Below are 26,713 nucleotides of genomic sequence, written 5' to 3' on the forward strand. Positions count from 1 at the left end.
AACACTAAAGAAAAGGGCAAATGTGTTGAATATATGCTTGAAACGTCAATGACCAAGTGATGGGAAACAAGAAAAGAGAACCAAAGCTGTCACCATTCGTGATGCTTATTTCTTCTGGACAAATGCCAGAGTCCTCCTTTATCCTTCAGCCCCTTCATGTTGGAAGCTGGTGATGCTGCCGTCTGGTTGTAACAAGTGGAGGGGCTCATGGGTGTCAAGTACTGGCACAGGGCAGGGCACACAGCACAGAGTCAAGAAGCGGAGTGGTATTTATTCTCTCCATTTCATTTCCATGAGGTGATCTATGCTAATTTGACTCCTAGATTCTAAAGGTATAATATTAAGATACTTGGGACTTTATCTGATTAACTTTGCAGGAGCCTATTCCTGAGAGAACAGGCAGCCTCTGGCCTGTCTTCTATTTATATGAAGGGATGAAGGGACTCATCCATCCATCACAGGGCTGCTCCAGCTTTAAGAGGACCATCTGGCGGGGGAGGGTATAACTCAGTGGTAGAGTACATGCTTAGCGTGCATGAGGTCCTGGGTTCAATCCCCAGTACTTCCTCTAAAAATAAATAAATAAATAAACCTAATTACCTCCTGCCAAAAATAATAATAATAATAATAATAATAATAATAATAATAATAATAATAATAATAATAATAAAATAATGAAAGACAATAGAAATCAACATAAAGCATAGAAAATCATTTATTTTAAATGCCCATCTGCAGGAAGCCAGGGTTCAGAGGAGGCAGGAGCTGAGAGAAGCCGGGGAGATCATAGTGTCTATTAATTCCCCTCTTTGGACAGACAAAGGAACTGTGGCACCTGAATGCAGGCTTTCCAGAGCTCTTCCAGACTCCTAGGACAAAAATCATTTTGCTACATTTTAGGTGGCATTCCCTTTTTCTGTCAAGAAATAGATTTGCTGTATAAGGCTTTATTCTGTGAGGAATAAATTGTAGCTTATTTGCCCCTGGAAAAGCCATCCCCTCTTAGAGACCCAAATAGTAACATTGCAGTTTTCATACTTAAAATTCCTTTGTGATTTCCCATTGTCTTGAGAGTGAGGTCAAAAATCTCTGATTACCATTTACCTCTCCAGACATCTCTCACCCGTCCTTTCTTTTCCACCTCCTTTGCATCCTACTCTCCAGATATTCTCAACTATTTTCAGTTCACCAATGAGCCATATTCTTTTTCTGGGGGGCTAAGTCATGCTATTATTTTCTATACACTATTCTTCCTAAAAAAGCTGTCTCTATCTTCAGATATCAGATGTCAAATTATACCCTCCTTCCCCTGGGCACCTTTCTCTGACCTCCCAAGTGTGGGTAACAGGTGCCTACCTGGTATCCTGTATAGTCCTTTTCAAATCAATTGATACTGTACTTCAGTTGTTATGGTGCTTTTATCCTTAACTATGGTTTAAGCGTGAAAGGACAGGAGTTTCTTTTGTGTTGTAGAACACAGTACACGTGCCTGATCAAAGGAGGCACTCAGTAAACTGTACCCCACGTCCGTGGTGGATGGTCTTCAGGTTCATCTACCAAAGTGCTTGAGCAGATAGTGATCTGCCTGGAATACAGGATAATGTTATTCAGTGCTAGAGGGTGGGATGGGTTAGGGCAAACTGAGCTTGATCCAGAAAGGCTTTGGTTTGGATGAAGATGTTGGCCTGGCCCTGGTCACTGACAATGATTAATTGATGGGGGTGTATGAGGAAGATGCCCGGGGCGGCAGCAAGGAGTATGGGTGGGAGTGGGAAGAGGCTAGAGACCACATGAGAATTATGATGTGGCTACCATGGTCCAGACTCAAGGCAGTGAGGGTCGGGAGAAGGTGAGTGGTTGTGGAAATGATGAGACATGAATGAATCCCAGAAATGCTGCCATGAAAGAATCAAGAGAACTTGACAGAAGAGAGTCAAAGATCCTTCGCAGGGAGACCTTTCTTATTTCACTTGTTCATTAATTTATTAATTCAACTAACATTGATTGAGGGTTGAGGCACTGGGACTCTATCAGTGAGTAAAATAGACATGCTCCTTGCTCTCCTGTAAGTGAAGGAGACAGATAACAGGTGAGTAAACAAACCAAAGAAGAGATGCCTAATATAAATGTTCAGTAGGCGATGAACTTCATGAATGAAATTAAATAATTCATGTAAAGCACTTGGCACAGTATTTGGTATATAGTCAAAGCCCAGTAAATATTATGAAGTCTGTCTCCCCCACTGATTCTCAAATGAAAAGAAAAAAAATTGCCTTTTATCTCTCACTCAGAGCGATTAAATGAATCATGAGAATGGCTGGCATATATCGAGTACATATTGTATACCAAGTTCTATGTCGTGGGCTTGGCACATATTAACTTCTCCTTATAATCAGCTTGCAAGATAGGATTGTCCTTTTTTCAGATAAGGAATCAAAAGCTAAAGGGAGTTCCTCATTTTCCCCAAGCTGGTGAGCAGAATACACTAGGTGTGCCCAACTCCCACATTCCGTTCTCTTTCCACTGTCACAGCGGATCTCTCACCAACCAGTGGTAGAGCAGTCTGCTCTGCCGTGAATCTGGCAGATTCTTTCGATGTATCTATTCATTCAAGTAACGGAAATAACTAGCAAGTGTTAAGAAGTAAATGGAAGCAGTTACTTACAGCTCAGTTACCCACATCCAGGTATGGCCAGGTGCCTGGTCCTCCCCTGCCTTCCAAAGAACATCTTTGAATTGGGAGGAAATTTGAATACAGTCATTTTATGACTCTTTTAAGAAAGTGTTCACTTACTTATTTCTAGTGTCTTTAGAAATCTTAGACTACAGAGAAAACACCTCCACTGTTGTTCAACTCAGATTCTGGGTGTTCCCTGTGTTAGGATAAAGAATATAAGCATTGCAAATTTGGCCGAAGTCTTTTCTTTGCCACTTCCGTAAGTGGCAAATTGAAATTCAATTTCTATGAAATTGAACAGATCACTTAAAACACTCTCAGCTATTTTCTCATTATTTATAAACGATGAAGAAATAGAAGGGTAGTAATAGCACCTACAGTATTGTGTATTTGGAACTGAATTAGTAAAAGTAAGTAAAATGTGTCTTGACTGGTGGCAGTGTTGCTTCCACAAGAGATACTTAGCAATGTCTAGAGACATTTTGGGTGTCACAACTGGGGAGTGCTACTGGCACCTGGGGAACAGTGACTAAGGATGCCTTGAAACAGCCGCTACAGCAGAGACTTATCCAGCCTAAAGTGTTAACAGTGCTAAGGTTAAGAAACACTGATGAATATCCTAGTGTCCGCTGTGTAGCTGGACCAAAAAAAAGGAAAATTCCCAAAATCATCCAGGATTATGGAAGACTTGGAGAAACTCTTTGGAAGCCCGGAGATGTATGACACTCAGATGAAAATATATCTGAGATATTGACTAAATATTTCATTTTTCATCTAAATATTTTGAAATCATGAAATAGATATTTCTACACATCCATTTGGAGTATGGGGTGATGAGGTTTTTTTGGTCAATTGTTGAGGAGTTTTATAAAGCTGAATTTGCATTTAATAGCCAGCTCTGTTTTATTCATTTCAGGGGTAGCTTATCTTACACCATTACTTTTGGAAAGGGAGGTTTATTTGTTTTTATGTATTTTCTTTTCTTAGTAACTTTAAAGCATCTTGAATTGTTAAACCAGTTATTTTCCAGGCCTGCAAATGTTTTCAGCATGTGGCCCTAAGTTTCCCTGTGTCAGCACATAGTATCTTAGAGGACCTTAGTCAGTCAGAATCATTTCCTTAAGATGGTGGTATTTTTCTTTGGGGTTGTGATATTTGAGGTCCTCATTCTGATAAGAGAGAGCGCGTGTTTCTCTCAGACCCCCACATTCAAGGCTGTGTCAGGAATTCTGTCCAGGGCATCAGGATGTGCATCACAATAACAGACTGGAGAAGAGAATTAAGAAAAGAAACTCAAGGTGGGGAGGAGGGATAAATTAGGAGTTTGAGATTAGCAGATAAAAACTACTACAAATAAAGTAGATTAACAAAAAGTACCTACTATACAGCATGGGGAACTTTATTCAATATCTTGTAATAACCTGTAATTAAAAAGAATATGAAGATATGTGTATAAGTGAATCACTCTGCTGTACACCAGAAACTAACACAATACTGTATATCAACTATACTTCACTAAAAAAAAGTACCAAAAAAAAAAAAAAAAAAAGAAGAAGAAGAAGAGAAACTCAAGTGGCCATTTAATACCTTCCCCTGATGTTGGACTCTTGCTTACTTCTTGCCAGGAGCCAAACCATAAGGTAAATCCTCCAGCCCACATTTTATGACTGACAATAAGAAAGTACTTTGAGTTACAACTGAAAAATTCTTTTTTCTGCTTCAAAGCCAAATGCTTTCACAAGACAGAAGAAGGAAAAAAAAAAAACCCACCAATGTCAAATTGATGAAAACCAATCAAAATAGGGCCTTGTTGTGGCTAATACAGCCATCCTGTCTTGTCCCAAAACAGAAGGCATTTTTCGGGCATGGTTCTCAACGCTGATTGAACTAGATTTCTGTGTCCGTGGCTCGGAAGCTGCAGGCCTGCACCACAGATTTCCTGAGTGTATTCTTGACAATGATCAGACCTGTTTTATTCATTACCAGGAAGCTGCAGAGAAGGCTGAACAGCTCTCTCAAGCCAGTACAGGCTGACTTTGAAATAAATGTCCTCAAAGCTGGTGTATACATCTTACAAGGGCTAAGGCTTCGGGGAAGGCGTCCTTCGTGATAACTCCATGGCATTCTCTGCTGAAATCCACTGGCCCCTGGATAACCATGGATAGCCTCCCACCTCAATCTGTTCTGTTAGTAAGTGCTCAGAGCGGATGGTTTGCTCTTGAGGAGGAAATACGTGCTCATTCTTTTTTTTTTTAATCCTGTAACTTTAAGTGATGCCATTAAGTCCTTCTAAGTGCAGCTGAACTCAAAAAAAAAAAAAAAAAAAAAAAGAGGGGCGGAGGAGAAAGAAGAAAATTATTATGCAAAGTAATAAGAAAAATGAGAGACAAGTAATTGGCCTGGAGGGGGAAATGTCAGCCTTCTGTTGTTCTCTTGTAGGTCTCTGGGAATCCATCCTTTATAAACATGCTCTCTCGCTTTCTTGCCCTCTCTCTCTCTCTCTGAAATTCACAAAGGTGAATTTTACACTTTGCAAAGATTGACTTAGGGGAAGCAGGGTAACTGGCTCTAACTCCAAGTAGCTCAGCCTGCTCTCAACAAGCCACACAGCTCAGGGCCCAAAGTCCAGCTGGCTCAAGCCAGAACTGCTGGCACCAATGATGTTAGAACCAAGAGGCTAGCACCCCGAAACGTGCCGCAGGCAGCCAGGAATAAGCCCACTGTGGCTCCTCCACTTGCCTTTATTGAAATGCCTGTGAACTCAGGGCTGAGGAAAACATCACAGATGTAACAAAATTTTAGCAAATACTTCATATGAAAATATTCATGTCATTCTTGATTTTTGTTTTAAGCAATATTGTCTGATACAGAGTCCAGAGAAAGACATTTCTTTCCTCTTTTTTTAAACATTTTTTATTGATTTATAATCATTTTACAATGTTGTGTCAAATTCCAGTGTAGAGCACAATTTTTCAGTTGTACATGAACATATATATATTCATTGTCACATTTTTTTCTCTGTGAGCTACCATAAGATCTTGTGTATATTTCCCTGTGCTATACAGTATAATCTTGTTTATCTAGTCTACAATTTTAAAATCCCAGTCTATCCCTCCCCACCCTCCGCCCCCTTGGCAACCACAAGTTTGTATTCTATGTCTATGAGTCTATTTCTGTTTTGTATTTATGCTTTTTTTTTTTTATATTCCACATATGAGCGATCTCATATTGTATTTTTCTTCCTCTTTCTGGCTTACTTCACTTAGAATGACATTCTCCAGGAGCATCCATATTGCTGCAAATGGCGTTATGTTGTTGGCTTTTATGGCTGAGTAGTATTCCATTGTATAAATATACCACCTTTTCTTTATCCAGTCATCTGTTGATGGACATTTAAGCTGTTTCCATGTCTTGGCTATTGTAAATAGTACTGCTATGAACATTGGGGTGCAGGTGTCATCCTGAAGTAGGGTTCCTTCTGGATAGATGCCCAGGAGCGGGATTCCTGGGTCATACGGTAAGTCTATTCCTAGTCTTTTGAAGAATCTCCACACTGTTTTCCACAGTGGCTGCACCAAACTGCATTCCCACCAGCAGTGTAGGAGGGGTCCCTTTCCTCCACAGCCTCTCCAGCATTTGTCATTTGTGGATTTTTGAATGATGGCCATTCTGACTGGTGTGAGGTGATACCTCATTGCAGTTTTGATTTGCATTTCTCTGATAATTAGTGATATTGAGCATTTTTTCATGTGCCTATTGATCATTTGTATGTCTTCCTTGGAGAATTACTTGTTTAGGTCTTCTGCCCATTTTTGGATTGGGTTGTTTGTTTCTTATTAAGTCGTATGAGCTGCTTATATATTCTGGAGATCAAGCCTTTGTTGGTTTCATTTGCAAAAATTTTTTGCCATTCTGTAGATTGTCTTTTTGTTTTACTTATGATTTCCTTTGCTGTGATTTCTTTCCTCTTTATGTCAAGAAATCTGAATTCTGTGTAATGAAATCCTAAGATTATACCCTCGAAGGGCTGAAAAGGACTTAGCTCATCATCGGATTCAGCTTTACAGACAGGCTCCTATGATCCCCCAAGCTGATGGTGGCTGAAGAGGGAATAACAGAGCCCCAGCCGGATCGCTTTGCTCTATAATATGTGTGACAGACGACAGTGTCTCACTGTTCACCCTTCTCTTTGTTGTTTTCATCCAAGACTAGACTGCCCAGCTCTTATTTCTCCTGATATTCCTAACAGTTCATTTATAACCCTCCCCAGCCCCCATCTGACTTTGAAGAACCTGAATTCATTTAGGCTTTGATTAGTGATAATTATTTACCTGTCAGACCCCAGCTGGACTGCATCAGCAGAGCTGCCTCACGTAGTTTCGCCTCCAGTGACTGGTCCTAAACAATTAAATCAGAGACACACCTGTGTAAATATGCAATATTTGGCGATAAGAAAATGATTAGGCAACAGAAACTGAGCCGAACTGGTGAAAAATAGTGACTAGTTTCCACTGGGGGTTTTCCCTCGTGCCTTTAAGCATCTCCCACCTGAAGTACGAGATAACATTACTTTTCCACTCCCCCTTTATTTTGTTTTTTTGGAAAATATAGCTGATCTGATATAGCCAGATTTTATTTGTTTGCACACATTAAAATGTTACAGTAATCCTCTCATGTGTACACTGAAAGACAAGAATATGAAATAGGGTGACAGACTAACTAGTAATTGTCTTTTCCAAAGCCAAAATATCTGTCTGAATAGATAAGCTGACAATTGAAGCCCATCTTGGACAATGCTCTCTGTTCTTATTTGTATTTAGGGCTTCTACGATGGGAGTCAAAGCCTAAGATGGTGGAAAGAGTGAGGGCTTTTGTACTCAGAACAGGAGATGAATCCCAATAATACTGCCAAGTAGCTGGGTGACCTTTAACATGTTTCGAGCCTCAGGTTCCAAATTTGTAAAAAAGGGCATAATTCCTAACCAGACATGCCACAGGTAAAATGCCCATCTCATTGCCTACTCAGCAATCACTCCATGAGCCCTGCTCCGTAAGAACAGACCTGGAAGTCTGTCATTTTTGACCAGCTCACCATTCAGTAAGCCACAGTTAAACTGCTGCTGATTTTTTAAAGTTGCTTTCTGATGGAGATGACTTTTCAGTAATCAGTGGTACTGCTGGAAAGTGACTCTAAAATTTCTTTCTTGTATTTCAAAAGGTACCCTGCCTTACTACTGGAATTTGTTCTTTCTTTAACCAGAATTTGTATTGACTTAGTATAAGAGAGATCTTTCCAGCTCTCTTCCAGCTGGACATAGATATTGATACTTACTCTCTGACCATCAGTTGATTAAGTTTTTGCTATTTCAACCCGGCTGGTATTTTTACTTGAAGGACATTCACAGGTGGGGCCTCACGGATGCACTTCTATTGTGTTCCTTGTGCATTTGAGGACGTCATTTTGTGCAAAGCTCAAGCCCTTGTTTCATCTCTTCCTAAGCTCTGAGATCTTAGGCAAATAATTATTCATTGTGTTTCAGTTTCTTTGGTTGCAAAATGGAGATGATGATAACTAATGCTTCAGATTATTCAGAGAATTTAGTGAGTTATGTGTGAAGGACTTAGAATAGTGACTCAAACAGAGAAAGAAAGTTATTGTTGTGATTGCTGTTATTACTGGGACAAAGAGAGGCAGCCAACAACAGAGTTGATCTCATGGAAAGAGCTAGTGGGTGTAAGGGAGCATTCAAACTCTCCATCAAATGTTCCCAAGTCAAAATGTTAAAATTTTTATCCTCTTTCATAAAAGTTCTTCTTAATTTTATTAGTTTGAGTGTAATGTTTTATTGGTTGTTTCTGAATAAGACAGTGAAAAGTAAGAAAGCCTTCCCTGGAATGTTACTCAGTTATTCATAGAGGTAGGTCAAATTATGTTTGAACCTTGAACCTAAAAGGAAATAATCACTAGTTTTTAAAATCCCAAGGATACTCTTTACTCTCTGATATTAAGCTGATACACTTGTAAGGGTAAGGGAATAAAGAGCAAAGAGTTGTTCAAAGTCAAGGTTTATTTACTATCATTTTTTCAAGTTGTAGGCACTTTATACATAGTATAACATTTAGAAATTTTTAATGTATTTTTATTGAAGTATGGTCAGTTTACAATGGTGTGTTAATTTCTGCTAATGTGTAGTGATTCATTTATATATATATAATGTGCGCATACTCCTTTACATATTCTTTTTCATTGTAAGCTATTACAGGATACTGAATATAGTTCCCTGTTCTATGCAGTAGGACTTTGTTGTTTATCTATTTTTTATATAGTAGGTAGTATCTGCAAATCCCGAACACCAAATTTATCCCTCCCCATCCCCTTCTGCCACCCCTCCATAACCATAAGTTTGTTTTCTATGAGTCTGTTTTGTAAATAAATTCATTTTTGTCATTTTATTAGATTCCACATATAAGTGATATCATATGGTATTTTTCTGTATCTTTCTGGTTTGCTTAACTTAGTATGAAAATCTTCAGGTCCATCCATGTTGGTGCAAAGGGCATTATTTTATTCTTTTTTATGGCTGAGTAGTATTCCATCTTATATATATATATATATATATATATATATATATATATATATATATATATATATATATATCTCACATCTTCTTTATCCAATTATCTATTGATGTCTATATCCTCAGACATTCCATATTTCTATTTTAAGATGGTTTTTTAGAAAGTGGTAATAAATAGTGTTCTACTACTATCACTTTTAAAATAACCATTTTAAAACAGGAATATGGGGTGTCTGAAGATACAAACATATCTCATTCTGCTGCACTAAGCTTTGAAGTTACTCAAAATCGCTTGATTATTTTGTCAGTTAGGTGGCGTCTTCTAGTTTTGGTGAGCCCTCAGCATGTTTGTTGAGGTGTTTTACTATCGTAAAAGTCAGCATCCTAAACACTGTCACATTCCCTGAAACCAAAAGATATACTTAAGTTGTGACAGGAGAGTTAATAGATTTGTAGAAGGCTGTGAAAGGAGTTTAAAATGCAAAATTTAAAGAAGGATCTCTCAAAGATGAACCAACTTAAGTACATCCTTTCCCTTCCTCATCCATTAAGCACACCAACTGGTGTTAAATGAAAAGATTAGGTGGGATGACTTGGTTTGGAATAGAAAGGCGCTTTGAGTTATTAAGTTTCCTACACATCTTAAAAATGAATTTACTCTGAAATTCCCATTAGATCCCACCGAGATGACTGAGCAATATGGCCTCCTTATTTTGTTTAACAGCCCTGCTTTCCCAAGGATGTTGACGACTCATTGTGTTGGAGGTTAGCTTTAATGTACTTCTTCCCTGAGGCCTTAGCACATATCTAGTCTGGTTGATTAACTCTGTGCATCGATATACCATGGTCCAATTGAGTAGGCTGTATGATAAGCATCTCAACAATAATACCATAAAATCTAAGCAGAGAAATACAAGGTAGACTGATAAACAGAAGTGCATGCATTGAATTTTAAAAATATTTTTTTTCCATTCTGCACTTTCAGAGCCACAGTTTAAATACCCAGAAGTCTTTTTCCATTAAGTTATCAGTGCACAATGCTTTAAATTTGCTATACTTTGAATAAAGATTGGTTCAATTTTTCTAGGAAATGGAAGAAATTGTTATTCAAATGCCACATTTTTTTTGGTCACTTATTTATAATTAGCCTTTAAAAAAAAATCTGGTTTATATATTCTGCTAGTACCTTTTACACCTGAATTCCTGGTCAGTCCCCATTTAAATTTCTATAGCTGCAAACTCTTAGGCAGCTATTGATTCTCTGTCTCCTTGTGAAAGGCTAACTTCATCAACAGTAATGCTATAAATTTTACAACAGTAATGCTAAAATTTATTGTTGCTAGTTGACAATGTACTTTTGCTTTCTGGCTGTTTAATGTTGTTGACATTAATTTTGTTCATCACTCTGCAAAGACTTTTGGACTGTATTATTTCTGGATACTATTACTCGGTTGATACACTTTCAGCTTTTGGATCATGAGCAGAAGTTTTAAAATATCTGATGTTTTTGGCAACCAGACCCACAGTTTGTATTATCTTTTGTCCAAAGAGGCTTTTGGATCACGAAAAAGCTTCTTTCTGCCTTCCTTCACCAATGCATGGCATTCATGAGCATGGACTTGGGATAGCATCCTGGGCTTATTGTGATTAGAAGAAGGGGAAAAAAGCAGAGTTGTTAAGAATTTGCATAAGGAACATTAGCTTAGGCATTATATAATGGTATTAATATGAGCTAGAAGATGGAAATCTTTGGGTCTCATTTGGTATGCCACAAACCTTTCATGGGTATGCCACCTAACTGGTAACAGTCTGGGGGGTTTTCTTTTTGTACAACGGAAAGTATTTGTAGATATGACAACAGCTATCACATATTATGTTGGTCATGTAACATACTGGCAGAATGGCTGAAACTTACCAAGAGTAGAAAAGGAGAGACATAGAATAGCATAAATCTGATACAGAAAGAAATAAGTAACAAGGAGATAATCTGATATAAAATATGTATAGGCAGAAACCTGCAATAACTTTGCCCTATACATTTATGTATATTACCAAATTTACTCAAGTATAATTTACATACAACAAAATGAATGTACTCATTTAAAATGTACACTTCACTGAATTTTGATGTATGCGTAAACACATTTAACCATCATCCAAATGAAGAAACAGAGAATTTCCAACACACTAAAATAGTCTCTTCTGCCTCAGCCCTGACAATCTCCCAATCCAACCACAGCTGCCATTACATTTCTATCAGTATAGACGAAACTGACCTACTTTAGATCTTCATACAAGTGGAATCATGTGGTATGCACTCTTTTGTGTTCAGTTGCTTTAACTCAGCAAAATGTTTTTGAGAATCAGTCATAGTGTATGTACCAACAAATGTTCATATACAAATATACAGCCTGTGTAGATATATGTTTTTATTTTTCTTAGGTTCATGCTTAGAAGATGAATTGATGGGTTATCTGGTAAGTTTAACTTTATAAGAAACTTACCAAACTGTATTCTAAGATATTTATACAGTTTTACACCCTCACCACCATTGCGTGACATTTCCAGATCTACATCCTTTTTGGGGTTTGTTTGTTTTTGTTTTTCCATGTGGAAGTTGAATTATTTATTTAAAACAGTAGAAAATACGGATTGCAATACCAAGAATATAAATTAGCCATTAACAGTAGCTTCCCATCCCAGTTTACATTTCCTTGTTTCATTTCTCCATCATATTTTGTTGTCAGATCTTTGTCCTTGCCAAACTGGTAATATCAGGCTTTTTTCATTTTAACCATTTTAGTGGGTAAAGAGTGATACCTTATTGTGGTTTAAAATTACATTTCTCTGGTGACTGTGATGTGGAATATCTTTTACTGTTTATTGTCCACTCAGATTTTTTTCTTTTGTGAGGTATATCTTCAAATCTTTGGCTCATTTAAAAAATTGGGTTGTCTTTTTATTATTGAATTATATGAGTTCTTTTATATTCTGGGTGCAGTTTTATGTTAAAGATATGTTTTGTGAGTATTTTCTTTCAGTATTTTACTTGTCATCTTTTTAATGGTGCCTTTTCAGCAGTAAGAGTTTTATTTTTGATGAAGTCCAATTTATCAATTTGTTATTTAATGGCTAGTACTTTTTGTGTCTTACTAAATCATTGTCTACACAAAGTCATAAAATTTTATAATTTTACATTCAATCCTGTGATTTGTTTTTAGTTTATCTTTATATGTAGTAAGAAGTGGTTTATCTTTATATGTAGTAAGATATTTTTCAGTGTAGATTTCTGATTGTTAACAGCACCAACTTTTGAAAAGACTATCCTGTCCTCTCTCTGTTCTGTTCAAGTTCACTGACCTTTTCTTCTGCAGCATAAAACTGCTGTTGTAACCATTTAGTAAATTTTTCACTTCAGATACTGTATTTTTCTGTTTTAAAAATTTCATTGGGTCTTTTTTAAAACAGTTTTCATTTCTCTTATTGTTTTCATTTCTAAAATATATACTTAAACTATTTATAATAACTGTTTAACATTCTTGTCTGCTTATTCCATCACCTATCACTTCTGGGTCTATTTCTGTTGACTAATTTTCCTCCTGGTTATGGAGAAAAGAATTTTTCCTTATCATTTCCATGTCAAGTAAGTTTTGGTTGGAGGCTGGGCAGTGTTGATGTTACATTGTTGAATGTCTGTATTTTATTATGTTCCTTTAAAGAGTGTTGCTCTTTGATCTGGCAAGCATTTAAATTTTATATGAATTAGTTTAATCTTTTTAAGCTGTTTTAAGGAAGGTATAGAGTAGTCTTTATTCTAGAGATAATTTTGCATCTACTGAAGCATGAACATTCTGTACTGAATGCTGAACTGACTTAGTGATGATTCTCCACACTGGCTGACTGGAACTTGAATGTATCTCAGCCCAATGGGAGCTATGGTAATCATTCAGTTTTTAGTTCTTCAGTTATTTTTCTTTTCCAAGTAGTTGTTCTTTGTCTTATGGAGTCCTGTCCTATACACCTTAACATAAATCAGCCAAAGACTCAAAGGCACCCTTGTGCATATTTTTTGAAAATTTTTTCTACATATCTTCTTCTTTTTCAGTACTCTGCCCTTCAGATTTCAGTCACTTGAACTTCCTCAGTCTTTAATCTACTGAGTGAGTCTCCCTCCATGTTCTACCTGGGTTTTCCTTCCCTGAGTGGCAATCTGAAAAATATCTCAGGTATTATGTCCTCACCTCATGTGTTCTCTTCCTCTCTGGGATCATAGTTTTGTGCTGCCTATTGTCCACTGTCTGAAAACAGTGAGTTCGTATATTTTTTTCACTTGCTAATAGTTTATGGCAGCGGTCATTTTGGTAGTAATTAGTCCCTCATGTCCAGAAGAAGAAGTGTATTTTATAAAAGTACAATTAAGGCAGTTACTTTACCACAAGCAGGGATATAGTGCTAAAGGATACCCAGCTAAATATTATGGTTACTTTAGATATGATTTATTCTCTTTGAGAGCACTAGGCAAAATTCAATTTTAAGATACGTGCCATTAGTACTAGTGGAGATGACTGTTTCCTAAATGGCACTTGGTTTTGTCACAATTTTGTGATATTTTGCTTTGGAGAGCTTGCATTATAATTTATTTAAAATATGTTCAAGTTGACTTGCTTATAACTTAAATTTATTTGAAAAGTAAATTCTATAACATTATTATAAATGGAGTTGAAAAACTAGTTGTATTTTTCTAATAAATGTAAGATAAGCAAGTAACTATTTCAAAATAAACAAAATGTGTCTTTGGACTACTGAAAACATCCTGTCTCCCATCAGGGGTGCTTTTCTACATCCAGTCATACTGGAGTAGATCACATAGGTGTCAAAGGAAAAGTGACATAGGTGATGGAGATGGAAAATATAATAATTTTTCACTTGTAGTTTCTGATAGAACCATAAAAACTTAAACTAGAATGATCTAATCCAATCCTCTCATTCCACAGATGGACTAGTTTGTTCCCAAGGCCTCACAGTTGGTTAATTAATTCAACAGATACTTATCTAGGGATGTGTTCTTGGAGCTGGGACTACAGCAGGGAATAAAACAGACAGTCCCTAGCATGTAAGTTGGAGCTTACACGCTAGTGCCCAATTGTGTCCTATTCACAACAAAAGAGAGCGTCTGAACATTTTAATATCTGTCCCCAATTTGTCTCTCAACACCTTTAGAAGCAAGGTTGTGCTGTATGTAAAATCAACCCAATTGCATAATCCTTTCAGTCTAGCTCACCTGAAATATACCAGCTCACATGATGACATTTTGCACTTCCTGATGGGGTTACTTCTCATGCTTTTCTCTTTGGCCATAAAAGGGAAAACAAATCTCTCTTTTTTGAGAAAGTGCCCATTACCCATTACAGTTATGTAATTTGGGACTTTATAGGATATAGTCAGCCTTTGGTTGCAACACACACATTACAGCTTGTAGACAAGGTCTTTTGGTTTCTTATCTCATCTTGCTTCATGATCTTGTTCTTGTTCTGTTTTAGTCTCTCTTGATATATCACTCTTCCAAGGTGTTTTTGCTGTTTATCTGTATCAGCTCCTATATCCCTGATCTGTCTCCTTTCAGACCTGAAGTCTCTTACCCAACCAAGGCTCTTCTGGTCTGCAGAAAAGAAGACTCTACCCTGACATTCCAATCTTGAAAGCTGACTCTGTTCTTGACAACTTCAATCGTTTTCACAGGCACAACCACCCCCAGAGAGGCAGAAAGGGTAGGATGGGAGAAATCATCAGAAATGAGTTTGGGCACACAGTTGAGTCACTCCTTTTTGTCTTTAGATCAGTGGAATTAGTGAAAGCTTCTGTGAACTCATGGAATTTTTGGCCTTTGGAAATCCCAGACGTCTTCAAGTTGTCTTTGAAGAATGCTTATTTTACAATGTGTGTTTTTCCTTAGAAAAGGAGAAAAACAGAGTGGGTCTTGTTAGGGGGATAGCTGAGACTTGAGGATCACTCCTTTGTATTGTGGACTGCTGTGTTCCAAGCATTGTGCCACACATTTTTCCTGCTTTTTTCCTTTTGACCTTCACAGCAATCCAGGGATAAATGAATTATATGCAACCTCATTTTACAAATGAAGATATAGAATCCTGGAGAGGCGACTTAACTTTCTTAGGAAACAGCAAACAGCCTATATACAGTTAAATTGAGATTCAGTGCCAGTGAAATCCTCCAATAGCTGCTTAATATCAGTGTCTGGGTAAAAATCGTCATACAAAAGATGTGTAAAACATTAAGTATAGGACTTCTTCTTGTACATCCATTTTATAGCTGAACAAATTGAGGCAGGGTTAGATGAATTTACCTCAAAATCACTATATTAAGTGTTGGTCTAAATCAGAACCCTAAGTTACTGAATTTTATTCCAAGCTTTTTCCAACATAGTATTAATTCCAAGAGAAAACTGTCCTTTTTTTTTTTTTTTCACGTTGGCTTGAGTTGTTTGGTTAAAACCCAGTGTATGAATAGTCGTAACCAAGATGATAAAGACAGACTTATAACACTGGCATTATACAAAATATTTAGTTCTGTTAAATCCAACAAATATTTATTGTTTTTTATTGATTAAATTATACTTCTTGACTTCTGGACCTCCCAAATAAACTGTTCTATTACCAGACCAAAACAAAAGTTAAAATGCCCCTTCAAATTCAAGAAAACAGTCTTGGTCTATCTAGATTAACTGTCTCATCCTGAGTGATGTGTAAATGTGTTACAGATAAGAATACAATAGGAAATTTCTCTTTCCTCAAAATGCCTTATTAGGATGTGCCATTTGAAAGAGGAAAAAAGGTTGAATGTGAACCACATAATCACTGAAAACAACCTTGTTTCAGAGCATCACTGCAAATGCAATTATGGTCAATTCTCATGAGTCCATGCTAATGGGAGAGGGTGTAACATGAATGGTTGACAGGCTCAGATAATCCAAATAACTGATTTCCAGCATTTCCCGCACTAAACTTCTTTACCAGGTTGCTAGCAAGTAATGGAAATTGCTGATTCTAGTTTCCTTCCTCTCCTCCCCACACCCAGTGCCCCCAACCCCAGTCACCCTTTGATGGAGATATTAGTAAGCAAATAAATGGCCAAAAAGCTGTGGGAGGAAGAAGAGAGAAGGAAAGTCGATCAATCCTTGAATAAATAACAGTCACTTTAATGGGTTGCGTTTGAAATGGAAGGTCCTGCTCCTTGAAGACTATTGTTTTCATCAACATCCTTATCAGATATCCTTATACAATAAGCCCATCTCCAATACAATTTTATTCCATTTTTACTATATCAGTAAAATATAGTTCATTTAGAAAATATTAAATATTACAGATATGGATGGTCTTTTTTTTTTTAACCTTTAACCTCAATCTTGGACCTGCCTCCTTTTCTCAAAGGAACACAACAATCTTAACATCTAGTTATTATTATTATGTAAAGTGTCCTGTTTTTTTTTTTTTCAATCTCTCCAGATTTTTTCTTTGTATTTACATAGAAATTCAGTCAAAGAACACAAGCATGCCTTTGTTTTGTTTTGCAGTAATCATAGGTGATATTGCGTAGTTATGGGGTAGACACTGTGACGCATTGCCCAAATCCATCTCCAAGGAAGGACTCACTGGCTCAGGTGGGACTGCTGTCACCAGTCTTTAGCTGTCAGGCCCTTGACAGACTGTCTCAATTGCAAAGAGGCATCTCAACTTCACCCCCTCCAGAATCAGCCAGCATCTAATAACCGATCGACTTTCAGTGTACAAGTTTTATGCAAGTTCATTGCAAATTTATAGATATCTTGCCACTTTGGCCCAGCTTGAGACAACCCAGAATGACATCTCAAGGTTGAGAGCTCTGCATGGGGTGACTGAGGCTGCTGTTGGATCTGTGTTGCAGCTCACCTGCTCCCTCGGCCCACTCCTGCTTCCTCAGATGTTGATAACGAGAGTATTACTTAATAAATATCCTGAATAGTAAACTCTCTCTCGTGGTCTACTTCCCAGGGAACCCATCCTTTGACATGCCTTTTGCTTACTTTGTTTTACTCAATAGTCTCTCTTGGAAGGCTCATTTACTAGTAAACATAGATCTGCCCTATTCTTTTGACGTTCTTATAGTATTTGTGTCAGAAGTTGAGCAGTTGTTCATTAAAACTCTTGTTCCATTTCTTCCTGACCCTGTATCTAGACCACATCGTGATTAGGTAAAGCTAGGTTACTGAGTTTTGTCCATTGGATTGTGGAAAGAAGTGATGTATGATACAGTCCTGATCTATAAAAATCTTATGAAGTCTTCCTTGCCTTTTCTCATTTCTCAAGTGCCAGCTAGATGCAAAGGATTTAGCAGAAGATTCCAAGGTCTTCGGGGATAGCAGAGCCACAGACGAAATAAGGCTGAGTCGTGAAATCACCACATAGGCACCCATGAGCCCCACATCCAGTTGTTAGTCTTTTGAAATATTTAGGGTTATTTCTTAAAGAATTAGCCTCTCTTACTTAAAAGTGAAAGAAACTTTTGGTTGTTTCCAATTTCTCACTATTGCAAACCCCACTATTCTGGATATTTTATACATGTCTCTGCATGTGTTCTTCTAGTGTTCAATGCAGGGAAGTGAAATTCCTAGGTCTTGAAATGCATAAACTCTCAAAATATTCAATAAATAATTGTTGAAAAAATTAATAAATATTTTTGTACTCATTTCCAAAATGATACCAAGTTCTGTTTTCACTAGTAGTACATGAGAATATCTCCTTCACATATCTTTTCTAACATGGGATTTTAAAACATTTCCTTCTTGGATACAAACTATTTTCATATGTAGTGAATTTTAATTAGTTTCATGTCTCAAATTCCAGTACATAAAATTTTAGAAATAGCAGACACTTGATTCTTGCAGTTTAGTCTCCTTGAAAGCAGTCCCTAAGATTCCTGCCATGAAGTCACACACCATTTTGCTGTAGCAGGAATTTGAATTGTAGGGGCTGAGGCTGATGCCTACCCATGTGTGTTTCACTACTGAATGATGTCAAGCATATGCCCAGATTCTACTTCAGACAGGTTTGCTGTGACCTATTCCTCATTCTGAAGGAAGAAAAAAAAAAGCATTCATGATACTGGCTTTTCTTTATTGAGTATATACTATATGCGAGGCTCTATGCTAAACATTTCATATGCATTGATTTATTTGAATCTCCCTGTAATCCTCTGCTGCATAAGTTTCTATTACTTAGGTCTGCTTTTTGGATGAGAAATCTGAGGTCAAGCTAATACAAAAGCCTAAGACTGTTGGACTCCAAGCTTCTGGCAAGATCTCTTTTCTCTTACATTCTGTTGCTTACATAAATAACTCTCATTCAGAGTCAGAAGATGTCACATCCATCATTTAATTAAATTTTGCTGGACCTCATTGAGGGAAATTAAGGGCTACAGTGGTCTTTGTGTATCTGGAAATTAAGCAAGTCATAAAGAGGTATTCTTCATGAATATCCAGGGTTTATTTTAATGGATAGAACAACATGCAGTAAGATTAAACCTTCTATCAGCTTTGGAAAAAAAAGTATAAAAGTGTACAGACCCATGAGTCATTTAAAGGTTTAAAACAAAAACGAAAACAACAATAAAATCTGCATTCTGGGTGACTGCTTCCAAAGCAGCCGTAATTGCTTGGCCAAATCCCGTCTTGCTCCATGCTCCTCCCTGAACTTCCTTTGTCCTCAAACTGAACACAATGCAGAGGAGGGCTGTGTGGATCTGGGACCAGATGGAATTTGGACCAGCTGTTTTCAAAGGTTACATGAGAACTCAAAAGGCTGAAAGGGGTGGCTGTGAAAACTGCCTTCTTAACATCGGAGTCCCCATGTAGTATCACGTGTCTGTACCAAGAAACCGCAGTGGGGGTGATCCTGGTAACACACAATTCTTCCCAAGATGAACAAAATGTTAGGCCTTATCGACAAGGCACAAGGACACATTTGACTTTGTGAATTTCTTCCATTTTTGTGGTTTTTGAGGTTGCAGTAGAATTCAAACGTCCCTGGGGGTTCAAGTTCATCTAGTCTGGACAAAATATGACTTCCTGTATCAGCGAAAGAAGGTTTTGATAAAAAAAAAATTGAGGACAATTAGATGAAATCATTTTCATCAAGTATAAATGAATCAAGGTTAGATTTCTCTTAAAATATGCAGGGGTCAAAAATCTTTTCTTTTAAATTTTTTATTGATTTATAATCATTTTACAATGTTGTGTCAAATTCCAGTGTAGAGCACAATTTTTCAGTCATACATGAACATATATATATTCATTGTCACATTTTTTTTATCTGTGAGCTACCATAAGATCTTGTGTATATTTCCCTGTGCTATACAGTATAATCTTGTTTATCTGTTCTACAATTTTGAAATCCTGTCTATCCCTTCCCACACTCCGCCCCCTTGGCAACCACAAGTTTGTATTCTATGTCTATGAGTCTATTTCTATTTTGTATTTATGCTTTGGTTTGGTTTGTTTTTTGTTTTTTTTTTTTTGATTCCACATATGAGCGATCTCATATGGTATTTTTCTTTCTCTTTCTGGCTTACTTCACCTAGAATGACATTCTCCAGGAGCATCCATGTTGCTGCAAATGGCATTATGTTGTCGGTTTTTATGGCTGAATAATATTCCATTGTTTAAATATATCACCTCTTCTTTATCCAGTCATCCGTTGATGGACATTTAAGCTGTTTCCATATCTTGGCTATTGTAAATAGTGCTGCTATGAACACTGGGGTGCAGGTGTCATCCTGAAGTAGGGTTCCTTCTGGATAGATGCCCAGGAGCAGGATTCCTGGGTCATATGGTAAGTCTATTCCTAGTCTTTTGAGGAATCTCCACACTGTTTTCCACAGTGGCTGCACCAAACTGCATTCCCACCAGCAGTGTAGGAGGGTTCTGCAGGGGTCAAAAATCTTGGGATGAAAAATAAGCAATAGACTGATTCATGGCTTCCTCAGGCTTTATCACATTGGAAAACCCTGAGATTATGTAAATCCCTAACTTGGTCAAAGGGCAAGAGGACAGAGAAGAAAAGACAGAGAGGGCTGAATGGGTGTCTGTAATCACTGGGCAGAAGGCTTAAACTTGGTCTCTTTTGGGGGCAACTGTGACCCTTAACAGCTGTCACCCTCTTTGGATAATGATAGATGTTTGTTCATTCAAGCAACGTCAAGCGTGCTTACTCTGCATCTAGCACAGTTAGAAACTTGCTCTACAGCAGAGAGTGGAATGGATACAATCTTACAGTCTTTGAAGGAAGAGATAAGGAAATAAGCAAACACAACTATTTATAAACAGGTTTCGCAAACTGAGACAGTTGCTACGAAAAAAGCGATTGGGGTACTTTGATGAAGAATGAAGGGGAGGTGTGTCTGGAGAACTGCCACCTGAATGGGGACACGTGCACAGTGGGACCCGGGCAAAGTTTCTCCTCAGGCTGGGGGGTTGCTTGTGAGAAGAGCCTGGGCTGACTGGAGGCTGTGGGGAGAGCGTGCTGTGACAGTAGGAGGATGGCTCACACAGGGGCCAGATAATCCCAGACAATGAGATGGCACTGGAGAGTTTGAAACAGGGAGGTGACGTGGTCTGATTTACATTTTAGAACTGTCTCCAGCAGCAGTGTTCACAGTCAATTTAGGGGAGGAGACGGGTTGGATCAGGAGTACAGTAGAAGCAGGAAATTGAGAGAATGGGCGATTACAGTAGTTCAAGTGCAGCAGGGCAGAGGAGCACAAGCGCAATGTATTTATTTATCTGTTCCCTTATCGTTGGCTGTACTCATCTGGACCCCGGTCAAAGCTGACATGAATGTGAAATGTTTGTATAAGTCTGATTACATTGCATGAATTCCATTAAGCATTCTCAGGGGAAACAACAATTAGGGAAGCTGGAAGGCCATGACGGCTGCTTTCGACTTTGTCATTTGCTGGAGATTGCATGTATACAAAGCGCCTATATCTGTGATGATAGTAATGTGCAAAAACTTGAACTTCTGGGGTTCTACAAATGTCTCTGTGTGTGTGTGGTTGCCATGGCAGTGAGCTTCTTCGGCAAGGAGATGAAGAGATGCACTAATCCTTGGTCTCTTTTCTATTTCCTTGACATGAAGTTGAATGGAAAAGGCAGAGAATAACCAGCATAATGAATTTCTGATTTTTCTGTGCTTATGCTCATGGAATATTTGAACAGAAAAGAAAGTATGACATCTGTTTTCAAGTGGCTGTGCATGGAGACTCACGAGCTATGAATTTTCAAGCTCTGGTGGAGATTTTTGACTGGCCTTTTTTTACATGTGCCCCTCCTTCACCAAAAGCAGACTTTTTTTTTTTTTTAAAGCTGTGCTAGGCCATCCTCTACCTGTAAATTTGTTTTTATTCTAGTATTTGATTGTTCACTAAAGATTTCTGTGGGTTTCCAAGGTTAGTGATTTATTGTTTTGGAGAAAGTAGGGAATTGAATGTCCAGTACAACAGGACTGCCAGGCATTGGTGAACATCCATCTGAAATCTGTGGCCATGAATTTAAAGTGATTTCAGCCAGCATTTTTACTTTCAAATAGTCATGGTGCCATGTTCTTCTAAGGCAAATAATATCTTCAATGACAAGTTGCTTTAATTTATTTCTCTTGGTATCTGTAGCTTGAGTCTTTCTTTCATTGAGTGATGGATATTTTCTTGGGCATCTGTCATGAACCAAGCACTGTGTTGCCAGAATCCTCAGTAATAATCTAAGGGAAGCACAATGAGGGGCAGAAAAAAGTTAGAAGAGAGAGATTTAAAAAGAAGAAGAAGGAGAAGAAGAAGAAACAACTTAGGAAAAGGTACTTGAAAATCCCTCTGCTATTCGCTTTCTAGTCTGTCATTTTTCATCTCCATGACCTTGGATGGATCACTTAATCTACATCTTTGTTGCCCTTTCTAAATTTGAAAGCGTAATTAAACTATATAGTCCTTGGTGGCCTTTCAGAGAAAGGTGTAAATCAAGTGCCAACTGTGACACATATTTTATATTTCAGATTTCTCTGAAACTAATAAGCTGCAAGGATCTGGGTGTCTTATTTAGTAGAGAGCAATAGAAAATAATTTCGATAAAGTTCTCCCGAGAGGCTGAGAACTTGGTCAAGTTTTCTGTTCACAAAAGAAAAAGCAAAAAGAAATTACTGCTTAGCAGGGTGACTTGTTTTGATGTTTTTTCTGCTGTTTTATCTATAAGATAAAACAAGAAGCACAGGATCTTGGGGGCTGGAGAGAGACAGAGAAAGAGAGATTGAATTGTGTGTAGTCAGTGTTGGTAATTTGTCTTTTTTCTTAACACTGAAAACATGAAACATTTGGGCCAGAGGAAACAAAGTTCCTCCTCATTTGCTTTTATTTTTGCTCATTTTTGGGTCCCCATGCTGACATAATCCCAAATGCTAATTTAGCCAAGTATGGCTAATCCCCCGAAGCCTTAGGACTCAGCCATATAACTCTGTGTCACTCTACAGACAATTCAGTTCAATTTCTCAGATTTATCAAGGAGAAGGATGAAGATGAATTTATCCCACAAAGCATGGAAGCAACACTGAAAGATGTAAAATAATATGGAACTTATCCCCCACATTGACATGCCAGCCTTTCCAACTCTATCGTCTAGAGCAGTGGTTTTTAATCTGGGGCAAGTTTGCCTCCCAGGGATATTTGCTGTGTCTAGATGCATTTTGATTGTCATGACTCAGAGGTGGAGGTGGGCAGAGGCCAGGGATGCTTCTGAACATCCAACAATGCACAGGATGGCCTTCATAACAAAGAATTATCTAAACCACAGTGTCAATAGTGATAGTGGTAAATTTGAGAAACCCAGATCTAGATCATTCCTTCAACCTTATAATTATAATATGCCAATTTCCAAACATGCTGAAAGAAAAAGCTAAACATTTAATTGAGATTTTAATGTGGTACATCAATAGCTTTCTGATGCAAAGTGCTTTCAAGTTTGTAACATCAAATGTAAAATAAGTCCATTTATAATAAAAATAATAGTAATCCCTTACATATGTAAGGTCCTTTATACTGTACAAAATTGATTTACATACCATGTTTGATCTCCACTTCAGCTCTCTTAAAGAGTTATAGATGGCATCCTACCATTTTATAGAAAGGGAGTTATTTTTGCCCATTGAATCTCTTGAAATGGCTTTTCAACTCATTATAACACCTTAATTATTGAAGAGTCACCAACAAATCTGTCACATGTCAAGTTTTTCTAGAAGGAAATACTCGGGGCATGGGCTACTCATGTCTCTCTCACCGGGCGTGAGTAAACTCTCCCAGAAGGAAAACAGAGCTTCTGGGACTGCCTTGGAAGTGGTGAATTGTATACTACACCACAATTGGGCCGCACATCTAATTTATTAAAAAATCCTATTTTTGGAAAGCAGCAAAAGATAATAGAAGTAATTTTCTTACTTGAGTTGCCTTTTTTATAGAAGCTGAAATAGAAAGGGGTTGAGATCAGGGAAAACTTCTGGCCTCTTTGCATGGCTTTACTGTGCTGTGATCCATAGAGCAGAACTTGAACATTTAGTGAAGAAAAGACTGGGGGAATCAAATGTTGAGCTGTTGTTTGGGTCTCTTTGGCAAACTAAAATTATGAGAGTACCAGTGTGTCAAGTCTACTAGAGCCTCAGTAGACCCCCTTTGATTCTGGAAATGACTTAAAGACACACAGTTCCAAGAGATAAGACAGAGCAAGGATTCGGAGGACTGGGAGGAGTTCTTGCCTCAGTCAGGACTGGCCCAGAGCACATTGCTTTTGAATCTAGGTATTAGCAAGAGGCAGGCCCAGGGTGAAATGCTGGTTTGACCATTAGCTAGCTCTTTGAAATTACAGCCATTAAATAATGATACTTGGTTTCCTAATCTGCTGGCTGGGGATGTAGTCTTGGGGGGCAGCACGGAGGATTAAAGATGTGATGTAATGGGCTTACCCCAGTGCCAAGCACTTTGCAAACACCTGAGGACAGCAAACCCTTCTTGAAGGGGCTGTGAAGTTGTGATTAGGCTGTTCTTGCTGGTGTCATCTCTCTTTGTGAAATCTCCCTGGTAAATATGTATGTTCACTCTTAAATACACTGTGTTCAGTGACACTGTCCTAAATCAGATCCTTGACATATTTTGCCTGCATCCCACGAATGAGACCAAATCTTTCCTCTTCATAAAATCGCTCAAAGACTCTAACTTTCCTAAGGGAGTAAATCTTCCTTTGCCTGCCCTTTCAATGTTGGGGCTTCCTACAGTTTTCTTTCTCATGTTCCCTGATGTTATATTTTATTAAGTGTTATATACTCCAATGCTCAAATTATTTGCAGTAGCCAAAAGGTGGAAGTAACCCAAATGTCCAGCAATGCCTGTACAAAGAACCAATGCATATACGTACAATGGAATATTACTTAGCCTTAAAAAGGAAAGAAATTCTGACACATGCTACAACATGGATGAATCTTGATCATATTACCCTAAATGAAATAAGCCAGACTTGAAAGGACAAATGCTATAAGAGTCCACTTACAAGAGATAACTAGAGTATTCAAATTCATAGAGACAGAAAAAGTGGTTACTAGGTGCTGGAAAAAGGGGAAATGGAGAGTCACTGCTTAGTAGGTACAGAGTTTCAGTTTGGGATAAATGAAAATGTTCTCGAGGTGGGCGGTGGTGATGGTTACACAAGATGAATGCACTTAATGCCACTGAACTATACACGTATAAATGGTTAAATGGTAAATTTTAACATTACATATATTTTGCTGCAGTATAAAAATTTTTGAATAAGTGTACTATAATACTGAGAAAAGTCACTAATATTTATAAAATATTTACCATGTACCAAGCATTGGGCTAGTCATTTTAAGTACAGTCATTAATTTAATCCTTACATTCACCATTGGAGATGAGTGCTTTGGTTATTCCTATTTACCAACAAGAATATTGATGCCCCACGAGGGTGAGTAAAGCCGAAGGTCACACAGCTGGGAAGTAGCAGAGCTGAGATTGAAATGTACATACCAAGTTCCAAATTCTTAATCATTACACTTCCTCCCTCACCTAGTCCCTGTATGTTGGCAACCATCACAGTTTGACTCTCTAGCTCAAACCTTAGAAGAAGGATGATAACGATAATGATATTGATGCTTTGTTAACATTATTTTCAACCTTTCAAAAATTGTGAGACACTACCCATCATCTCTATTTAAAGATGCTGAAATCTGAAACATAGGGAGTTTAAATAACTTGTTCAAGTTCACTCACCCATGACAGAGCCAGGATTTAAACATACATCAATCTCATTTAAAGCCATATTTTTAATATAGCTGTGCTCTTGAATATTCCACAAGCACCCTATTCTAAGATTAACTGTCTTTATTCATCTTTTAAAATTGATGAACTGGGACTATACCTTACTATATCAATACAATGTTCTCCCTACCCCCCAATATTACCTTGATGGAGAGATTTTGTAGAACTCAGGAAGTAGGGTGTTTGTCACTTTTGATATTGTAAGTGTTCAGAATAAATTTGTTAAATCATAATCTGCCCCAAGATTACCAATAACTGGCACTTACATAGAGGTAAATTAAAGAATTGGGAACTTAGGTGAGGAGATCAAATGTGTATAGGAAAGAATCCTCTCACAGCTCAGTGAGATGCTTCTGAGGTTAGAAAGCCTTGGCTATCTCAAAGCAGACTTAGAGAACGTGAAATTTTTAAAAGTTAAACTGTTCTATACACATTTTGGTCCTCTCCTCCCATTACAGCTACCTTTCTCTGTTGCGCATGTTTTTTTTCCTTTCTTAGTGGGCATCTAGGCCTCATTACTGAGAGCTGAGACTGTCAGTGGCCCCTGGGTCTTTTCACGGGCAGTGGTGTCTTACATCACCTCACATTGTTGCCTCTTTACCAGTTTTTACAATTGCCTTCAGAGACTGCAGTAAATGGAATGGGACAACTTGGAGCCCAAACACAGTTTCCAGGACTTAAATCCCTGACCCCCATCGAGATCCTAAGAGATGCTGTGGAATGCACACTCCACCAACAAATCCAATCTGCTTTGTTCTGTGAAAGAGTTCTCTAACAACCATGAATCATTAGGCATCATAACGAAAGGGCCAATTTTCCTGCTGTAAAACCAGCTTTTCATAAAAATAGGCATCTTTCATGTCAAGAGCAGAATTAAATGACTTGAATGCAACTTTTTAACAAAGGAAAGAGTGGCTAAGAGTTTTTACTGTTGCTTTTGTTTTGTTGTTGTTTTTCATAGAGTCTATCTTGCCCATAACCCCAGATCTAGATCTGGAAAAAGTTACTTGTAATAATAATTAGGCATTACCATGAAAACTGCAATGTT

The 26,713-nt window shown here is 37.8% G+C and overlaps 1 long non-coding RNA gene across 21 annotated transcripts in view; it reads right to left on the minus strand.

Annotated features, from left to right (window-relative positions):
• LOC106728857 overlaps positions 1-26,713 on the minus strand; it is a 314,080-nt gene that overhangs the window by 12,524 nt on the left and 274,843 nt on the right. For 13 of the 21 annotated variants that reach the window (XR_004312035.1, XR_004312039.1, XR_004312034.1 and 10 more), the window contains one exon: positions 7,009-7,075. This is a non-coding gene — a long non-coding RNA (uncharacterized LOC106728857). Of the gene's footprint in view, positions 1-600; positions 2,064-2,665; positions 4,099-6,542; positions 6,668-7,008; positions 7,076-26,713 lie in introns of those variants that run through there. The other 8 variants (XR_004312044.1, XR_004312043.1, XR_004312046.1 and 5 more) reach the window with 8 other exon arrangements.

The sequence above is a fragment of the Camelus ferus genome, chromosome 17 (assembly GCF_009834535.1).
Source record: "Camelus ferus isolate YT-003-E chromosome 17, BCGSAC_Cfer_1.0, whole genome shotgun sequence".
Classification (NCBI taxonomy): Eukaryota; Metazoa; Chordata; class Mammalia; order Artiodactyla; family Camelidae; genus Camelus; species Camelus ferus.